Raw genomic sequence first — 16,519 nt, 5'->3', positions numbered from 1 at the left:
CTCTTCCTAACTAACTGCGTGACCCAACTCTGCCAATAGCTATGGCCCCAACAAGTAAAAAGTAAAAAGGTCACATAAGATCTGTATGCTTGTGTAACTCCAATATTACGTACTTGAGATTTGAAATCTTACAAGTAAATTCTGTTTAAGAGGCAGAGAGGTGAAGAGATAGATGTGTGGTGTAAATGGAACCCACAGAAACTACTCACCCCCGATGTTTTTGTTTTTGTTTTGTTTTTGAGACAGAGTCTCACTATGTTGCCCTGGGTAGAGTGCTGTGACATCACAGCTCACAGCAACCTCAAACTCAGCTATGTGTTGTTGTTGTTGTCGTTGTCATTGTTGTTTAGCTGGCCCAGGCCGGGTTCGAACCCAGCCTGGGTATATGTGGCTGAGGCCCTAGCCACTGAGCTACAGGCACCGCCACCCCCCACCCCATGTTTTTTAGATGTGAATTTGGCTGAATTAACATGAAAAAATGTTGATCGTTACACATTCTATGCATGTAACAAATACAAGTACCCCATAAATATGTAAATTATTATTAATATATTCTTAATAAAAGGGGAAAAATGAAAACAAAAGCGTAAAGAATAGGCTTAAAGTCATAACAGAAATAAAATGAAGGCTCTGCGCCTATAGCTCAACAGCTAGGGCGCCAGCCACATACACCCGAGCTGGTGGGTTCAAACCCAGCCCTGGTTTGAACCCACCTGCCAAACAACAATGACAACTACAACCAAAAAATAGCCAGGCATTGTGGCGGGAGCCTGTAGTCCCAGCTACTTGGGAGGCTGAGGCAAAAGAATCGCTTTAGCCCAAGAGTTTGAGGTTGTTGTGAGCTGTGACACCAGCATAATCTGAGGGTGACATAGTGGGACTCTGTCTCAAAAAAAAAAAGAAATAAAATGAAGACACAAAAGTAGGCATGGGAGCCATCCTTTCCAGGTTTGGTGACCTCTTGCAAGAGGAAAGAACAAGGAACTAGAGAAGGGAATTTCTGCAGCTGTAGAAATGGCTCCTAACAGCTGTCTGGGGGGCAGAGGGCTGCAGAGGAGCAAGCTCGTTTGCTAAAATTTCTCTGCACAGGCATGCCTCTTCAATCAAAAAAGGTAGGGCAGAACTGTGCAGAGGCATTCATATTGCTTTATGGCCAATAAAACAGGAGAAGGCAGACAGAGTTTGACGGAACATTAAACAACTTTTCTTTAAATGCCTAATTTGTATATCTAGGAGTCTACACCTGTGTACAACATACCAGCTGTCAGTGGTATGAAATTTTAATAAAGGTGTTCAGCTTTGTTAATGTAACCATTAATATGAATATAGGATACACTTGTTCATGTACACAGGTCTGTACACACACCCTGACCCTGAGGACGTCTGAACTGCTTCCCCGTGGTCCAGCACCCCGGAGGTGAAACAAGCCTTCTCCCCTAACATCTACTCCTTTTCTTGAATGGCGAGTTATTTTTAAAAAAATTTTTTTTACAAATCATCGACACTAAATTTTGTTTCAAATCATGAAAAACAAGAGAAGGCCTGCTTCTAGGTCACAAGATACCGAAACCTGCTTAAGAGCTTCAAATGACTGGCCTCATAGAACAAAGCTCACCCCACATTTTTAATTTGTCATCACAGACAATATAGTAACTTAATGCACAGGCAATACAGTAATTTCATGTAATACAGCAGAAATTGACTGAATTCAAAAGATGGTATTTATGTCAGGAGAGGTTATTCATTTCCTTCCCCAAGCGACTGGGGTGACCCCAAGCTGATGGTTGACACTTGCCCACTTTGTCTCTGGAAAATAGATCTAAGTTTGTGTACAGAGATCCACGTGGAGACTGTTCACACACAGGTGCAGGGCATATTGTATACAGCTTATAATACTTGGTATATACATATATTTGTGTATAATTTTGGCAGTTATGTACTTTACAAACACAAAGTGGGAACAAGAGTATGGTTGATAAGAATTTGCAGGCTCATATTTTTCATTAAGTTCTTCGTCATGTTTCTTTAGTGCTGAAACGGAGGAAAAATAAAAGCTTTGGAGCAAAACTCAGGAAAGACCCCGGTGAGCTCTTTCCCTCCCTTCTAGTCCTCGCTCAGCTGTGATGACCGGGGCATCACTAAAAGAAACAAAGCTTCACCGACACCCTTCGCGTGTCCCCGGCATTGTCCGATTTCTTCCCCCCCCCGCAAGAAAAGCTGATCTTTTAGTCAACGGGGCAATGTCAAAATTAGACAAAGTGTGGGTAAAGGTGAGTGGAAACAGTGTTCCTCGTGCAGTAAAACAGCAGTGAAGTTTACAAAAAGCCGTGCTCGAATGGGCCGGGATTGGTGGCTCACACCTGTAATCCCAGCACTCTGGGAAACCGAGGCAAGTGGATCACTTGAGCTCAGAAATAAATAAATAAATATAGAAAAACTAGCTGGGCATGGTGGCAGGCTACCGTCCCAGCTACACAGGAGGCTGAGGCAGGAGGATTGCTCAAGCCCAGGAGTTTGAGGCTGCTGTGGGCTATGATCCTACAGCACTCTAGCCAGAGTGACAGAGTAAGACTCTGTCTAAAACAAAAAAAAATTGCTGCTAGAATTTCAGTAATTGATTAGATTCAGGCAAGGACACCAGCTCCTCCAGCCAAAAACAAAAATGTGGACCCCAAACAAAATTGGAATGATGGTGTGCCTAAGCCAGGCCCCAGGAATCAGGAATCCAAAGCCTGGAGGGCTGGCTGGAAGACGCTGTTGCCTCCAGAGTGCTGAACATGAAAGTAAACATTCTGAATCCCCTACCCCCACACGTCTAATCTGATGGAGCCACCCAGCAGCTTTCCACAAGGTAAGAGGAGCCGGCTCCCCTCAGCAGTCTATGGCAGGCTTCTAAATGGACAGCTATTAAAAACCCAAGCCCGAGTATCTCCTGGGATCAGCGTGGCGTTCAGTTGCAGCTGGGCCGCCCCTGCTGCACACCCCCACTGTCAGGGGAGCCCCACGTGATCACTCAGGTCCACCCTGGTCTCTGTTTTCAAGGTCTTTCCTGAAAGTTGGCCACAGAGATAACCTGGTTTCCATGCTATTTATTGCCTAGTAAGGAGGAAGGGCTGGGCCCAACCCCTCTGGGATGTGAATTTGTGGTTCCAGGGAGGCTAGGACGTCAAACCCAATGCCCCATAGAGAGAATCTAACGGAGTTTTCTCTTAGAACTGAAAGGGGGGATGAATTACAATTGCTCCTTCTGCTTGTGACACATTTTACATACACACATGCACACGCATACCTTCCCTAGTATTCTAGAACATATTTAACCTGCAACTTTGGGGAATAGTAATTTTTCTACATTAAGAATGAATTCCTTTTAATATTCTTTTTATTAACTCAAACACCATTTCACACAGGACCTCCATTTACGGGTGGCAAATCTGGCTCACTTCAGAGGCCCAGTATCACTTTTATCCATCAAAATTGATTAGTCTGCAGGTTCAGAAAGATTATAAGGTCGGGTCAAACCCCTCCCTCCTCCCAAGTGTTTTAGCAAAGATAAAATTCAAATGATGTTTTTAGTAAAAATGATTGCCTTCTTTTAAAAGATGGCTAAAGATTAACACCATAGTAATACTTTCTTCAACAGCACAAAAGTTTGCTGTCTTTGTAACTGGATTTATGAAACAGCTGGCTCCCCTGTGCCTTGAGGCTTTCGTTTTGGGTGGTTCTGGGCATAGCATTACTCTGTGGACACTCTATCTTGTTAAAGGAATGGTGTGTCTCAGTAGACATCATTTAACACTAGTTAAAAAAACAAAAACAAAACAAAAAACTTACCTCTTCAGCTTTTAAAAATAAATCCTTAGTCAGCAATCAAAATCCAAGTTTTGGATAAGATGTTGCAACTCGCAACATGTAGCAGAGACAAGAATCTCTGGCTACCATACACTTCATAATTATTGAAAAGCATTATTTTTTACCTATTTCTAGTTGCTAGAAAAAGCATTTGCATTGATTTCTCAAGGTTCTGCCTATCCTTTGAAGACTTGTTTGTGAGCTCCAGTTCCTCAAACTTGCTCAATTTCTAAGTGATCAGAACACAGCATGCCCTGAAAAGGTTTCAAGGGTCAATGTGGTTGAGAGGTTCAGCTGATAATTTAAAATTATTATGAGAAAAACCAGACGGTGATATTCTAGGACATATGCAGAGTCACACTCAGAAAACACTTCCTCTGCGTTCAGAAGAGCTGAGCATAAAGGCCCCATTTCTAGGCCTTTAAATAAAGTTGCCCATTCCAGGATTATTTATCATGGCTAGTGGTCGCCATCAGTCATGAAAAGTTAACAAAGACCTATTGGGTTTATCTGTAGGCAGCTAAACAAACATATCTTGCTCTCCTGTTATCTTCTTGTTAACAAAGCCCTATCAGGATGTTCTAAACATCAGCACTTACTGCAGTGGCCCTTTATCTAGGATGATATATAGAGAGCCCATCAATTAGCGGGAGGGTGTGGAGGTACCTGCCATATAGTCATGAGCGCTCAGCTCTCTTTCATTCTCCCATCTTGGACAGACAGGTGGCAGTGTGGTTTCCTAGGTGGTGGCCCTGCTTACCTTCTGGGCTTCAGTTCATCTCCGATGCGGTGAAGTGTCAGAGTGCATTTGGTCCAGGCAAAGTCATGACTTTGAAACAAAGGCAACAGACAGCGATGTCCTCGACACACTCGCACAACCCAGTGGGACCAAGGACCCATGAAGCAATCGGGAAACACAGAGAAAAACACCAGCCTTTGTGCTAATGTCGTTTTTACCTAAGCATCGTGTAAAAGCAATGCTACTGTTTACTTATTTCACAAAATTTAAAATGTCCAGGCAGAACTTACACTCTGGTGTGCAGATGAGGGAAGGGGAGACAGCGGTCACCTGGACAGCATCCGGAATCTGTCACTTCTTATCTCCTTCTGCTGAGGCTGCTCCTCTGCACGTCCCTTCCATAGAACGCTTGGAGCTCTTCCTTGGGCTCACACTCCACCAGGCCACACTCTGCACCTCTAGAATAATCTGTTTGCTTGTCTTTCTCCCCACTCTACCTGTGGTCATCTTGAGGACAGAGGAAGTGTCCTACTTGGTTCAGGGTACCCACCAGGTGGATACAGTGATGCAGGAAAGAATGGTTGTGAATAAATAGAAATGCCCTTCTTTCAATTGACACACCTCAGTTCATCCTGAGACCCGCAGCAAGGGAGGTAGGACATCCAAGGGGTGGTGACAAGAGCTGGTGTCCTGTTCAGACTGTCACCTATAGAAAAGGGCTTTTCTTTAAGAATGTTCCAAGTATTCAGGGATATGAAGCTAGTAATCTACTTAGTCTATGATGGACGCAGTTACTGTTACTCTGTAATAATATGGTCGTAGCTTTTGCTGCCAGGGCCTCAGCTTCCCGTGATGTGGGCAGCCTTTTTGTAGGATGAAATTTCCATCAGACGTGTTTCCCGAGAGATGGTAACTTGATTTGGAGCAGGGCTATGGGGCATGTGATCCTTTAAAACAAAGCAGAGGCAGAGTGCTCAGGCCTCAGGGAGATCCTAGGTCCCCAGAGTCCCATCACTGCCCTTTCACCTCCACTCACCTGCACACTCCGGTCTCGCTGTAGCACAGAAAGGACACTGGACACTCCCCTAGATCTGTGGCCTTTCTCCAAGAGTCACTCACCCAGACCCAGGTTTCTAGCCCTCTCTGTCTAAGGCAGGGTCAACATCCAGGAACTCAAGGTGTCTTTGAACCCTGAGCCCTCACAGCAGAAGGCGTGGGAGGAGACTGGAACTCCTTCTGCCTTCTTCCACCTCAATTCCAGCCAGAGGGAGGGGTGCACTTAGGGTGGGCACTTGGACTCTTCTTTTTAAAAAGCTGGGCTAGCCAGCAACACCCCGCAGGCCAGCCAGCCACATCTAGCTCTCCCGTGTCCCGCTCTGCGTGGGCTCTGGGGCTCTCTAGACACGAGCTCACTGTCTCTGGGGTGGGGGTGCAGCTAAGGCGACTTTGGGGACCCACTTCCCGCAGGTGATGTCCCTGCCGCGCTCTCCAGGAAGGATGGGAATGGGATCTTAGGGTGCACTTGACATCCCCTCCGCCTGCGCCTGCAAGGTCACTATGGCCCTGGTGACTCAGCACTCTCAGACTTCAGGAGAGGTTGACCACTGGATCTCTTAGCGGCTCTTCCACTTGCCGCCTGAGCAGGCTGCACCTTCACCCCACACATGTCTGGCCCTGGCCAGCAGTGGTCCCCACCAGTATCTGCAAAGTACCAACCAGCTTGGAGGCCTGGCTTGCTAGTGCCTGTGGTGGTCTGAGAGGGTCCTTTGGGACGGGTTACTGGTGGCCCTGGGAGGGGGAACAGCATATGCTCCAAGACCGTCCTGGGGGCCAGGGGCTGATGCCAGCAGCACCTTCCCTGTCCGAGTAAAGCAAAGGAAGGGAGGATTTGGGTGAAACTGAGAGGAAATAGAGGTCTTGGTCAACAGTAGGCTTCATAACTGCCCTTTTGGTTTTGGTGGCCTTGCAGGCTGGGAAGAGAACTCTGCTGGCCACATTTGCATTAATGTACACTGCTGTCCTTAACGCTGTTGCTTGACTGTCCTTAGATGTCCTGGTTCTTCTGTGCACCCCGCCCACCCTCCCAGCCTCTCTGCAGAGAAGGCTGGTACCAGATCCATCGTTTCCCACGAACCCGCATGGCCAGCAGGCCCCATTTCCCCGGCCAAACCCGGGGAGGAAACCTAAGACCCATGCACTCTCCCGGCAGGTGGCTTTCTGTGGAGCCAGGGCAGCCAGCGCAGCCAAGCGGCGCCACCGACCGGTCAGGGGATCCCAAGGAGGGGAAAAGAGAAAGAGGTGGGGGGGGGGGGTCCCAGAAAGTGGGACAAAAGGTTGCTTTATTTTGGAAGGTACTCCAAGAAGGAGCCCGCCTTAACCAAGAACGCCTAGGAGAGGTGGCGCCTGGGAAGCCAGGTTCCCTCCTGCCCTTAGATGTTGTCACTGCCTGTTCTTATCCTGAAGGTCTGAAAGGTGGCTGAGAGGACCCTGACGGGCGGATGGGACAGTGGAAAGACCACGGCCAGGTGCAGGGGCAGCGACGCACGTGGGACTGTGACTCCCAGGGCAGGGACTGCCAACACACAGCAGGACACCCACACACACCCCACCTCCCCCCATCCCCCACCCCTGTACAAGTACAAACTAGTTTCTGTGTTGGGGAAAAAAAGAGAATAAAAGTTTAATAAACGTGTGCTGTGTCGTGGATGACTTTGTGACGACCTCTGTTGCAAATGGCCTATGCATGCGGAATAATGGTCTCCTTGCAGAGAGGGAAATAGCTTAGTGCTATCATCGTTGCCTCGGTAACCATCAGAGTCCCCATCTAGCAAGAGAGAAATGAGTTATGAAAAGGCTTGAGTGAAGAAGGGATTAACACATGATCCCAGGGACAGTACGTCAATCAAAATCAACTGAGAAATTACCCAGCTCTATTCGAGAATTTCTCCCAAACGGCAGTGGAGTTGGGTGTGTTCTCTCCGTCTAGAAGGAAGGGGCAAATATCATCACGATTATTCTTCATGGTCATGATTGAGAATTACAATGAAGAAGGGAAAAGATCACAAAAACGCCCCACCCCACCCCTGCGCGTCTGGGCGCGCGCTTTGGCCCCTCGAGGTCCCTTCCTTGGTGTCCCTCCCGTGTGGACCCCCATTCCGCTGCTCATGTCCCCCAGACTGCGAGGCCCCAGCCTGGTGCTTGGCCTTGGGCGAGCGGGAGCTGCCCCGGGTGGGGCGAAGGCGGTGAGGGATGGGGTGAGCGCGGCGGGCGTGGACCCGGGTCCGGGCCGGGAGGACAGAGTGGCCACCTCGTGCCTGGGCTCAATTTTCCTTCAGTGTTGGAGACATAAATGGACGCTGGTGCGGGCCCCTCCCCCAGGATGGAAGACTCCCCCCCCCCGCCCCCCAGCACGAACACACAGCCAAAGCACGGAATCCTGCACACGTGACACGGGGGGCTCAGCAATAAAGAAAAGAGACCCCCACGGCGCTCGCAGGAGCGGGCTCTGGGTCACCGATTTCCAGCCCCGCGCGCGCTCAGCCCCGGGCTGCGTGTGCTTGGACTTCCGCTCAGGGCACTTGAACAGGAATTTTCAAATACGACTCAACCGGCTCCTTCCCCAAAAGAGGGAATGTCACCATCCCCCTCCTTCCCCCCAAAGAGAGCGTGTTCTCTTTCGGAACTACCTGAAAGACTCAGGGCCCTGGGGCCGGGACGCCTAAGGAGCTGGCTGTGCTGTCGCTGGGGAAAGCTGCACCTCCCTGGATGGTGACCCCAGATCATGGCGGGGCCCCCGGCTCTGCAGCGCTGGGGTTTGGGTGAAGCCATATAGTAGGGCTCCCAATGAGGGGTGCTCCGGCCGACCTGGGGTGCACCAGGTGCCAGTGAGGTGGGTGGGGTGGCAGAGCCGGGCACACAGCCTCTCCCTGTGTTCCTCCCCAGACCACGTCTTGCTCTTGTTCCCAGCAGACGTTCCCTTCCTCTCGCCCACCCCACTCTCAGTTAGCAGGTGGGGAAACTGAGGCCTGGAGATACTGCAGTCAGGAAAGCCCCACGGTGGTCTCGACAGGGACAAGGTCGGCGTCCAAGTCTCTGAACTTCGGTTTAGAAAAGGGGCCTTATCTCCAAGGCGGAAAAAAAAAAAGTTTTAAGGGACCCTAACTTTGGAGCGTGAGGGGCGGCGGGCGGGGAAGGGCCGGCTCCCGGCTGGGCCCGGCGTCCGGAGCCTCCCCCCGCAGCCTCAGCCATTCGTTCGCTCATTCTTGGCTGGGCCTCCCCGCCCCCGTGGAGCCCCGCACCGGTTTCAGGTCCCGAGGCCTCAATGGTTAACTAAATCGCCTTGACCCCGGCGCTATTCGATATTTGCCTCCTTGACACTCACTTAGGAGCTCGCAGCGGTAACGCAGACATTGGACAAGTCCAGCCTGAAACCGAAGCCTCACGAGAGGGGGGAGCCGGGGAGAACCTGATAGCTGGAAACTCGTTTTCTCCAAAGGCTTTCTGGACACTGTAGCCCGGCTCCGGCCCGCGGAGCGCCAGGGCGCCGCCAGTGCGGTGTAAACGCTAAGCGTTGCTGCTTGTCCCGGTGATTGGCATGAAAACCGACTCTCGCTCGTCTTTTTCCCCTCCTGTCCCTCTTCTCTTTCTCCCTCTCTCCCCTACGGATTCCCACAAATACTGATCCAACCCCTGGCTCCTCTAATCCGCCTTCCCTCCTGCCCCGACGCCTCCCAAGTCAAAAAACTCCCGATTTGGGCAAAAAGAGCAACGTAACCACGACCACCAGGCGGAGGCCGGGGAAGGCTTGGCTTCTCTCCACTTCTGGAAGCGCCACCGTTCTCCTCCCCAGACTCAACTGCCTCCTCTTCGGAGCTCCTTGTGTCTTTTTTTTTTTCTTTCTTTCATGTTTCTTTCTTTCTGGTCTGTCTTTCATTTTTCTTTTTTAAACTGGGCTGGAGAGAATGATGTGTCCATAACATATTAGCAATTCAGGAGTGCTGCGCTCTCTATTAAGAAGGGACAAACAGATGGGCAGATAAGAGAGTCACCTGGTTTCAAAAGTTCCAGTTTCTGCTTAAGGGGAACAAACACAGAGCCACCTCACTCAGAACATGGTAACTGCAGCTCCAGGGAGGGAGGAAGGACCCCCAGTGACAGGCACATTCCCACTGCCCTGCCAGCCCACCCTCCAGCTCCTGGTACCCAGCTCTTCCTCTGGGTAACAACCCTCCTACTCCCATTCCCGGAGGCTGCTTCTGCCTCTACCCACCCCATCCCACCCACAGTCCCCATTTATCTTCTTCATTCCGTCCCTCCCTACACCTTCTTGTAACCTTTTCAAACTCTGATTAGTGGAAGCTTCATTTTCCTCACTCCCACTCCCCCCCAAGCTCCCTCTTTCCCTTTCTCTCTCCTTCTTAAAAGATTTTGGAGCCGGGAAGATAAGATATGCAATCCTCTATCGGGAATCCTGTGATATTAAAGATCAAACGTGGCATCAATGGGAGACCAAATGCTGGGGGAAACAAAAGGGGGAGGCGAGAGATGCTCATCAGCTAATTACAGCTGCAAATATTATGCAAATTTATCTTGGCACAGAAATGGAGAAAGCGAGTTTAAGTGTGGAGATAATGCCGGAAAATTGAATGTTCATCTGGGCATGGGAAACGGCCCAGTAGGCTGCACTGGTTTGTTTCATCTAGGGAAGCGCTGTTTGTGTGCGCCTATCAGATCATCCGCACTCTGCTGGTTGGGGCCCAGAAATTAATATTACTTATAATTGATACTTGAAATTCTTAGAGTGATGTGTCATAAAGAGAAGGAAGAGAGGAAGGAAAGAAGAGGAAGAGGGCGAAGGGAGAGGAGAGAGAAGGGTAGGGCAGTGTGAACACGGAGCTGGAACTCCAGGTCTGAGGTCCTCTCACTGACTCCAAAGTGACGGACAGACGAAGGGGAAATATCCCAGAAAATCAGACGGCCTTCCTCTCCCCCCATCTAAAACCTGAAATATCTGCATTATCAAGATTCAAGCTTTTAAGAAAAAAAATCTATAATTATTTGGTTGCCTATCCTTAAATTGAGACTTGTACCTAAGACAGATGGAAACCCTGGGTAACCCAGTAGAGGAAGCTACAGGGTGGGATGGCGAGCCCCCCCGGCGGCTGTTGTAGATCTAAGCAGAGGGAGCCAAAGGGCTTGGGTGCCCCAGAACCTCGTCCCCACCTCCAGCCATTTTCTCTCTCTTTAGTAACCCAACGTTCTTCAGTCTACTCAAGAACTGCCTAGGAAATTATAATCCCTGAAAATAAACTCCAGATCCTCCCACCTCAGAGTAAATGTTCTTAAGTGAAAAGGAGAAGGGAGACAACATGAACTACAGTGAACAGAAAATAATCCTTTAAAAAAAAAAGTTCTCCTCCCACTTCCCAGTACAAAATATACTGCAGCCTAGAGAAACGTGGAGAATTTCAGCCTAGCATTATTCGGGTGCAAGCCATCCAATTACCAGGAAATTATGATCTGACGTCAGGGGGAACAATTGGAGAGTGAATATGTATGAATCTCCTCTCACTGGTTTGAATATTTGCAACGATTGTTTAATCCAAGCAAGGAAAAAGTAATCAGCAGGCACAAAAAGCTTAAAGAACAAATTACCAATGACTCCTGCCCCATCTACTTCCAGAAGCCGGGATGTTGCTAGTGCCCTGAGCCACTGGGAGGGGACTCCGCGCTAGCCTCAGTTTCTGAAATCTGTCCTGTAAGAGACAGTGAGGAAAGCCTGTTGCATTTAGATGGTTTTTGTTCCTGTGGTGTTAGGGCCAAAGACAAAAGAGACAAAAAAATGCCAATTATTGGAACTAATTAACCATTAAATGAGATGTGTGTCCTCTGCTCTCAAACTCTGAAGCGGAGGGAGGTTGATGAGTGCAGGTAGGGTGGGAGATGGGGGGAGAGAACCCCCACACCCTGTGCTTTTTAAAAAAGGAACCCTATGCATGGCATATTTTGCGTGTGTTAGCAGACACAAGCCAAGAGAGCCCAGTATATATGTGCATGTACTTTTATAAAAGAGAGTATTAAATTTGGAGAGGAACCTGGAATTGATTTTTTTCTTGTTCACTAGAATGGGGCTGGAGGGGGCAGCCATTAGTTAGGGCAGAAGTTGTGTGGGGGTGAGAGCTCTGAGGAGCAGAGAGAAAATCTGAGAAAAATTAACATTATTGGTATCTTTCTATATAAAGATGCAAATGGCATTTTATCTTAACTTGGCCTTGTGCTTTAGTCAATGTTTATGATTAATTATCTCCTTTTTCATAAAAATAAATCATGTTAAAAATTAGGATCTCCACATTGGGGAGAAACTAAGCAGTGAGTTTCAGGTCGATCTTGTTAATTTCAGCCTGAAATTGACACACTAATTAAAGAGCAGAGTGGTAAAGCAGGAGCAGGCAAGATTATACCCAGGTCTTTTTTTTTTTTTTTTTTTATCAGATCTACCTTATATTTTCCCAATTAAAAACTGCAAAAAGCAGTTTCGCTGCCCCGGGATAAAAAATAAGGGCCCCCTTTTCACAACATTGGCCATCACTTTCTACCATCAGATTCATTGTGATGTATTAGATGCAATAAATTATCCCATGTAACAAAACATTGGGAGCTGAAAGGCAGATAATCTGGAAAGCAGAGATAAGGATTCATTATTCCAAATCATTATGAATCCAACGTTGCCTCCGACTTCTTTCTTAATCAGCTCCTCTGATCCTGGATATGTGAGCAGCACAGATAAGGAAAGAGTCGTTTATAATTCTCCACCTCGTCTAATATTTTAAAATAAAGTCAGAGGCAAGAAAATGCCATAAAACACTGGTGAGCAGGCAAGCGCCGAATGAAAAATCACTTCCATGTTATTATATCCACAGTAAGATTTAATTAAAATTCTCCACGTCCACGTGCTTTATTTTCAGATAGGATTTTTTCCCATCACGTAATAATTGATAGGAATTTGCAAACTGGGCTATTTATTTAGGGCGCCTGGGTGAAATAGGTCTGATTTTTTTTTTTTTAATTTCAAGTCGTTGCTTTTGAAACTTTCATTTGCAACGTCCACAGTTCCACACTGGACCAAGGCCCCCAGGGCCCACTGGCTCCCAACCCGGCTGCAGGTTTTTTTTTGGTCAGGGAAACACAGCCACTGTCCCTGAAAGTTAAGTCTAATAAACATACTCTTTTAGAAGAACAAGAAGAAAACTGGGTGGTTCTCATTTGATACCTCATTGATGCCCTCCCTACCCTCCATTTATAATAAATCTCAATGAGTGGGATCGAAAGATTAGAACTTTTAAAACTAGGCTAACATTGTGTGTTTTCATATGGCAGGGTGCACACTTCAAAGAACTAAATCAACCTGTAGGTATACCTAGGAAAGTGGAAAAATCGAAAAGGGTGGTGATGCCAACGCCTGATGGGCAGAAAGAAAAACATTACCTGACAGAACAGAAATAGAATATTGGCAACCTGAAAGAATAAATGTATGGGTCTCCCCTCACCGCCGCCACCCTATACAGAGCAACTCTAAGTGGCCACACATTCTCAGAAAGATTGGAGATTCTGCCACCGATTACTTCCCACAGGGTCTCCTTTTTCTTTGTCCAACAGGTGAAGTTCATATCTAGGTGGCCATCGCAGAGATCTGGACACAGTGTTTCTATTACCTATTAGTCATTTACTGATCTATCTTCCACCTCCACATGCCCAGTGACTTCCCTTTATTTTAAAAATCCAATCAAATGCCATAGCTTGTAGAAATGTGGTCTTGGAAAACTTGCTCAACGGCACCACGGGATTTAAAGTAGCTGATGCTGGTGCCAATGAGGATGAGACATCTGCCTCCAGACGAGTCCCCAAGCCAAGCTGTGTTCTCCAGGCCCAAGATTCTCAGTCCAGCTCTGAATCCACATCTGAGAAGGATGGACACCTGCCCAGGGATACAGGGTTAAAAGGCTGTGCCAGCCTTCCTGGTACAACCTGGTGCAGCCTTTCCACAGGGGAAATGGAGTCAGGGGGATGCACAGGTGCAGGGTAAGAGGTGACCAGCACTAGGGTATCCGGTGTCTATGTGGGTACCTGGGTCTGTGTGTTGGGCTGGGACACCCAACAGAAAGGTTCACTGGAGAGAGTCCTAAAATCTTCAGAATCCAGCTGCCCATCCCCTCAGACAGTAGGCTGGCACCGGCTCTGAGCAACCAGGCTCCCAGCTCCCTTGCCCCTCAGTGCATGACAGACAGTGGTCTCTGAATAACAGAATGCTGTTTCTTTTCTCACTCAGCTCAGACCTGAATCAGGAATCAGGGAGCCAGAGTGGTGGCTTTTAAAATGCAGAAAGTGACTTGGAGGTTCATTAAAGCAGTATCTGCAGGCCCAGCGTCCCCTCATCAGGAATACAGCCTCGGCCTTTCTGCCCAGGAAGCCCCACTGAGGACCAGGAGCGCCTGCCTCACTTTGCTTCCTTCTCAAGAGTAAATTCTCTTTTTTTACCCTTCCTCTCTTCACTCTCAAATGTGCCTGGAAGCTCCTGGAATAATTCCCCCAGTTTAGTAGCATTTCCACCCCCCAAGCCCTTCAAGATGTCAAGAAATGTCCGACTGGCTGAATCCTGCTCCTGTCTGGCCATTAAATTGGAAAACAGTTGTATTTTTATCAAGTCCTTTGCCTTTTGTTTTTAGAGCCTGAACCTCTTTGGCAGCGACGTTTCCTTCAATCAAGCCGTTTTTTGCTAAAGGTAGAACTGGGGCGATGTGGGGGGCGGTGTGCGCGCGGTCAGATATCTCAACCCTTCACCAAGGAGTCACTTTAGACCCGGAGACCAGTAAGTGCCCGCGTCAGCAGAAAAGGAACAGGAGCGAGGCCGCCAGACGGACGGGAACCAGGCGGAGGGAGTGCGGCCGGCGGGAGGGAGGAGGAAGGAGAAAGGCTCCCTAGGGTCTTGGAGGGTGCGGCCGCGGCCTCCAGACTCTAAGGAGAAAGAGCTTTCCTGCTGGAGGCCAGCCTGGGGTGGAGGAGGCAGGAGGGCTGGGAGAATGGGAGACTCGCCCGGACCCAGAGGCAGAAGAAGGGAGCGGAAAGACGCCAATGGCCCCTCTGGCCTAGTGGGCAGCCAGTTGGGGCGAAGCTAACGCCCAGGTCAAGAGGACGGCAGCCGCCGCCTGGGTGCCAAATGCCTCCTTCTCTGAGCCCTGCCCTAGTCCCCGGGAGGCGGCGCGTCTGGGGGTCCGGGATGCCAGCGGTGGCCTTCCTGGCACAGCCCAGGCAGCGCCCAGGTGCGTCGGGGCAACAGGTTGGGAGCTGGCTGTCAAGACAGTGGCCTTCTCTCGCGTCCTCGAAATGCACCAGACAACGTGGCTGTGCCACTTGGTGGCGGAAGGCGCGAGGACAGGGCCGGAAGGTGGAGGAGGGGCCGCGTTCGCGACGCCGGGCGAACTTCGGGGCTCCCTAGAGGGCTTAGAGGCCCGATCCTCTCCAGGCTCGGCTGGCACGTGATGCGTTAGTCTCCCCGCATTCTGGGCTCAAAGCCTTCCTGGAGGGTGAGAAGCCGAGGAGCACGCCTCTGGGCGGACCGGCAGTTGTTGCGTCCCAAGGCAGGTTGGCTTCTGGTTAGGTGGCCGGGTGGGGGCTGATGGCGTTCCCAGCCTCGGGGGCTGTAACGCTCGTGGCGCAGAGCTGCGGCCTCTGCGCCAGATACCCTCTGGCCTGGCATCGCTCTCCAGTGTCCACTCTCAGCTTCACCAGCACCCACACCCGGTGGCCCTCCCCGGGCTTCCCTTCCCCTGCGCCCCACCTCCACCTACATCACCATCTCCTGACTCTGCTGACCAGTTCCTCCCCTCCTCAGAACGGCCACCCCCAAACACTTCGTCCCATGAACTGGGCACCTCCTTCCTACCCAACCGGTTGGAGCAAGAGAAACTTCTTGACTTCCTGGCCCAGCCATGGACACATTTTGTTTTATTTCTCCCCCAAAGATTTATTTATTTTTAAAGTCAGTCTCCGTATTCTTATTGTATAAATATTGTGAAGGGAAAACTCTACATGTCAAAACAAATGCACCCTGACCTCTCTGCCCCAATGTTTATGGAGTTTCATTTTACTTTTGCCGAAATTTATTCATGACAGACTCTCCCTGGGTTATTGTGATCGCCTCACCAGCAGGTCCAGGGATGGCCCAGGGGAGAGCTGGAGTGCCTTGGCTCCAGGCGGGTAGCCTAGTCAGATCATTTTCCTTTAGCCATTTTATCCCCAGAACTGCTTCTGATTCCTGCTCCCCCATCTCACTCTCCTAGAAGGTGGATTTTCCCTAGAAGTCTGAAAAAGTATGGGGTCCCTAGTATTGGTCCCCCAAAACTGCAAATATATGTAAGCTGACTGTGGGGAGCAGCGGGCAGCAGCAGGCCAGGTGAAGGAGCAGGCCCTGCTGTGCCTCCTAACTTTTCCTGGCCAGCATGGCTGGAGAGAGATGGGGCAGAGTGCAGCATTTAGGAGGTGTCAACATGGGCAGAAACAGAGGGAGAGAGAAAGCCCTGCTGGGCAAGGTCCTGTGAGCGGTCGCCATTGGCTGTACCCCCAGATGCTCCTCCACTTCCCCACTGCTTCCCAAAGTGGGAAGAAAATGCGGCAAATGGGTTCATGTCTATGGTAGTGACCCAGTGAACATTTCTGACGACATTTATAGTGTTAATTCAGCGCTGCCAGGAGACAGGGTAGGCGCCAGGGGCAGGTCACATTTCAGGCCTTCAGTCCCCACCCCCCCAACTCTGTCAGTTTCACAGTCCCCTGATGTGCGGTTTGCCTGTGTGCAAAAGGGGGTGACATTCCCTCCCTCCCTCCCTTTCCTCTTCGCAACCCGGAAGAGCTCGGCTCTCTACAGTGAGCTGGGGC

General features: G+C 49.6%; 1 long non-coding RNA gene across 1 annotated transcript; it reads right to left on the bottom strand.

Moving 5' to 3' along the window:
- Positions 1-7,266: 7,266 nt before the first annotated feature.
- On the bottom strand, positions 7,267-9,546 carry LOC128572319 (uncharacterized). Its single transcript, XR_008376170.1, has 3 exons — positions 9,445-9,546; positions 7,513-7,570; positions 7,267-7,412 (listed from the first exon to the last, which is right to left on the bottom strand). It is a non-coding gene; the product is annotated as an uncharacterized LOC128572319 (long non-coding RNA).
- Positions 9,547-16,519: the final 6,973 nt, after the last annotated feature.

This window comes from Nycticebus coucang, chromosome 20 (assembly GCF_027406575.1).
Source record: "Nycticebus coucang isolate mNycCou1 chromosome 20, mNycCou1.pri, whole genome shotgun sequence".
Taxonomy (NCBI): domain Eukaryota; kingdom Metazoa; phylum Chordata; class Mammalia; order Primates; family Lorisidae; genus Nycticebus; species Nycticebus coucang.
This window is presented reverse-complemented; position numbering and strand designations above follow the sequence as displayed.